Source organism: Octodon degus, unplaced genomic scaffold (genome assembly GCF_000260255.1).
Source record: "Octodon degus isolate 3935 unplaced genomic scaffold, OctDeg1.0 scaffold00019, whole genome shotgun sequence".
In the NCBI taxonomy this organism is placed as follows: domain Eukaryota; kingdom Metazoa; phylum Chordata; class Mammalia; order Rodentia; family Octodontidae; genus Octodon; species Octodon degus.
Window position 1 is genome coordinate 677,663 of NW_004524595.1, and position 4,647 is coordinate 682,309.

A 4,647-nucleotide genomic window follows, 5' to 3' on the forward strand; every position below is an offset into this window, starting at 1 on the left:
CCTCCCTCCCACCCAGTAAATAGATTTCATTTGTCAATCCACAAGGCAAGTCTAAAGCAGTAAATGCATCGCATAGAATTCCATTCAAGGCTCCCCTCGGTGCTCGTGGCTCTCTATCGCCACCTCATGGCCATGTCCCTAAAGTGCAGCCTTCAGCAAAGGCACAAAACCCAGTCTGGGGGCAAGAGAGAGCAACTGGGCCCCAGCTTTAGGAAAAATTTGAAAACATTGTTTTTCTTATCTTTTTTATTTTATACTTTTAAGATTTATTTTAAAGAGAGTGTACTAAGTGATAAGACATTATAAATGGTAGACATTTAGAAGAGTAGGATGAGAGGTATTCAACCATGGTTTTTGGCACTTTGCTGTTTTTGATGTAGTTACTCAGATTATAAATAGTAGCGTATAGAGTTACTACAGTGAAAATTTTAAACATGAACTTTTACTTTCAAGAAACTGATGAGAATGCAAACTGCAGTCTTCTCAGCTCTCCTGGTTTTCCCCCTTCCTTTTTTTTTCCTATCTTTTTTTCCCTTTACCTCATCTTTAGTGTTTATTCTTTATGCTTATTTTCTTTCAATTTTACTATATTTATTATTCCTTTTGGATTTCATTTATTCTTTCAGATGCTTACACTAGGAAGACAGTATGATATTTATATACTTTGGTCTAATATTAAGGCTCATTGAAAGTGTGCATTAATGTTTAATTATTTGGCCAATTGTGCAACCCATGTCTATTAATCTCAACAACAGATTTGACGATGAAAATACATAATACAGCAACCATTGTTAAATTTTTATTATTGTTTTGAAGTTCTGTACCATTGTACTGTCGCTTCTTACTCTGATTCTGCCTTTGTTTCTGCTATTTGCTTTTAGTCTTTAAAAGAAAATTTAAAAAAGAAAAAAAACTTGTACTCTAAAGGCTTATATCTTGAGAGCATCAAGAAAACATTTGTTTGCACCAAGCTCATTCCGCACCAGCTGATGGCTCAGGGACACTTGGAGAGACGAGCTGCAGTGTCTTGAATCAAGGCCCCGAAGCGGTCCCCACCCCGGCGCCGCTTCATACAGACCACTCCGTGATGATCCTGAGAGATTCTGCATGCCGTCCTGGGGCGTGGTTTTCTCTGGCCCTCCTAATCCCACTTTAGCAAAATGAAACAAAGCAAAACAAAACTTTCTAGCCTTGTATAGATCCTCAGGGCAAAGAAATACTCAAACACCAGGAATAAGGAATTCTAGAAAGTAAAGTTATGGCTGCTGCAGGGCTTGTGCTGGAGGGAGGTAGTTCTTGAGTACCCTGGTGCCAGCATGCACTGTACGTTATCGTCTTCTGCTCTCAGAGAATGAATGGCACCCAAAAGAAGAGGAAGCCAAACTCAGAAGAGGAGAAGCACTTTGCTCTAGATCAAAGCAAGTCCAAGTTGCAAGCTACTGAACATTACTGTGGTTGATAGAACTGAGGCAAACTATTAAAAGGAACAGAGGCAGCTCACAGAAAACCAGGAATGAGCTCCCAGGGGTGATCTCAGCTCAGCACTGCAGAACCGCCATGAATGGCAGAGTGCAATATCTGAATGCAAAGTACAAGTGAGTTTGGGGAAGAAATAACTAGTGCGCTCTGCTCTGCTATCCCCTCCCGGGAGGTGTGGAGACATTCCCCAGAGATAGAAAGTGCTCAGACATCGGCTGCCACGTGGGAGCTGTGGGCCCGTTGGAGTCATGGAGACCACCGAGTCCCGTGAGGGGCAGCTAGTGCTTGCTTTCTTGAGTCCATCTCTTCGTACTTCCCCTCTTGGGACCACTGGAGTGGAAATTGATACTTGCTTTAGAAAACACAACAGATTCCTTAAACAAAGATCCCATTGGATATTTTCAATATGCCTAACCTAACATTAAGTGATGAGATTAGAACGGTACAGAACACAGCCCTTCCTTCCAGGGCCTAGCTTCAGCATCTTCATACAGCCTGGGCAACACTAATTTGTGACCCATCTATGATCCTCTATCAGGGTGTTTTATATACACTGTCTCTAAGTCCTGACAGTACCCCTGCAAGGAGAGGTTCCTAATCCCATTTTTCTCTAATGGTGAAAGTGAGGCTCAGAAAGGCTAATAGCAAGGCTGGGGCCCAGAACCTAATCCCAGAGATAATCTGGCTTAAGCCAGCCTGTGTCCTTTGTGGCCTGTATAGCAATTGCCTTCCCTTTTGGACTTTCATTGTTCAGAATTAGTTTTATTTGGTGCTGAGATTTTAAAAGTTGTCCCTCCATCTCTATCTTTTGAGCTAGCTCAGCTGACTATAGACAGGGGATGTCCCTAAAGCCAGAACACCCAGGGCAGACTAACGAGTAATAGGGTCCTGCCCAAGTGACTTAGATGTCTGACACTCCGTAAAGAGGGTTCATTCCCAGACATATGGCTCCTTCATGGAGAAAGTGCTGGAGGCTCACCTCTGTGAGACTTCTGGGCTTTACGATCTCACCCTTGTGCCACCAGTTCTTTCCTTTAAGGACAAAGAGAATCTTCCAGGGGTGAGTCATCTCCTAATGAGGGCAAAGGCCTTTTAAAGAAGGATCCTGCTCCATAAACACCATTATTGTCACTCTTGGTGACACTATGAGAGGTGCCTTCCCAATAACCATATCTGGAGGAAAGATACAGTATTCTTACAAGTGCCTGGTTATCTAGCTTTAGCTTTTTCATAATGCGATCAATCGTGGTTTATATCTAGGGGATGAAGCATCATTGTTGTCGCTTTAGTGTGTATGAGTCATTTCTATTCAGTTTCCATAAATGAGATAGCACATCCCTGCCCCCAGCATATTCTCTTTGTCTCCCCCTTTCTGTTGGTCTCGGTCTGTCTGTCTGTCTGTCTGTCTCTCTGTGTGTCTGTCTGTCTGTCTGTCTCTCTCTCTCTCTCTCTCTCTCTCTCTCACACACACACACACACACATTCTTCAGCTTTCAAGGATTTTAATTATTAATTTTAATTACACAAGGAAAGCATGAGTATGCTGTGGTGGTAAAATATTCACACAATACATATAAAATGAAAGTTTCCTCAGGTGAAGAATTTTAAATAGCTCTGGTTTCACCTCTCAACCCCAGGGCTGCACGGACTGGTTCTGGAGAATGTGTGAATTTGATAAGGACTGTGGAAACACACAGTACATGTGTACAGGGGGGTGGGCACTGGGTCACCTGGGAAATTGGGTCTTTAACCAAACTTAGCCTTGCTGTTGAGAAGTTGTTGACTTTGTCAGTGATGTAGCCTTAGAGCCTGCTGTTTTCTTTTAAAGGCATGAGGATGAGGGGCCCCATGCCCTGCCCTGTCGTGGAGAATTCCACCTCTCTATAACCCTTGCCCTCAAGGGAGCAGGCACAGGAGGCAGATGCTCAGCATTCTGGGAACATTTTTGTCACATTCATCTCTTTCTCAACAACATTCTAATAGTGTGTGTTTCCCTTATGACTCTATAGCTCTCCAATAAATTTGCACCAGAGCCAATGGAGATGGATAAGGAGTTTTAGAAAAGGAGTCAGAAATGCATTGAATAAAAAGCTGAGATGGAAAGACTGTCAGAGACCATCGATTTAGTTCTTCACTTTACAGATGAAGACACGGGAGAGCAGAGAGGGGTTTGGTTTCATGCCACGAATCACGCGGGCAGAGTTAGAAGCAGGGTGCAGTTGCCCAACCTGTCCCTCCTTTTAAGCCAGCACGGTGAGCTACACATCTACCCACCTTGAGGCAATGCTGCTAAGGGCACAGGGTAAAGTAATGACTGCAAGTTCCATGAGGATGGCCAAGCATTTTCAAGTGCTGGGCAAGAAAAGTGAGCTTTCTGCTATTGGAAAAACACTCTAAACATCCATAGCAATGTTTCTTAAGACACTATCATTACTGCAGTGAACCAAAATTTGAGAGACTCTGACCCAGGGGCTTGGCTTTCCTTTCCTTGCTTTTCTCTTTTCTTTTTCTTTTTATCTTTTTAAATTCCATAGAAACTTGATTATGGGATGGGTATTATTAGATCTTAGGGCATTATTTGAAATCCACTTAGATGTGATAATGACATCAAGGCTGTATTATGTTGGGGAATGTCATTAATTTGGAGGACTGCGAGCTGAAATCTCTGCGCATCACGTAGAGTTGTCATCTAGGTGTTGCTATAGTTTGGGCACTGAGTTAAAGGTTAGATGTGCTTTTGAGAGATGGAGGAAGTGTAGAGGTAAGGTTGTCAGGTCCCCTTCCAGAGGATTATGGGACCTTGACCCTTCCTCTTCCTCCCTTCCTGGCCCTGAGGTGAGAGGTTTTGCTCCTCTGATGCACCCAGCATGACATGCAACCTTACCACAGGCCCAGAGCCATGGGGCCAGTTGGTCATAGTATGGAATTTCCAAAACTGTGAGCCAAAATAAACCTTTAATAAAGAAGTTGATGACCTCAAGTGTCTGCTATCGTAGCAAAAAGCTAATGACGTTGTCATGGATCATGACATCCTTTATTTACCCTTTTAACTATTTGGCAGTTACATATAAGACAGGATCACAAAAATAGGGTGTTTACATTTAAAGCTATTTCAATAAGAGATGCAGTGCCATTCATTCCTCTTGCTGCAAACACACCTATTCTGTT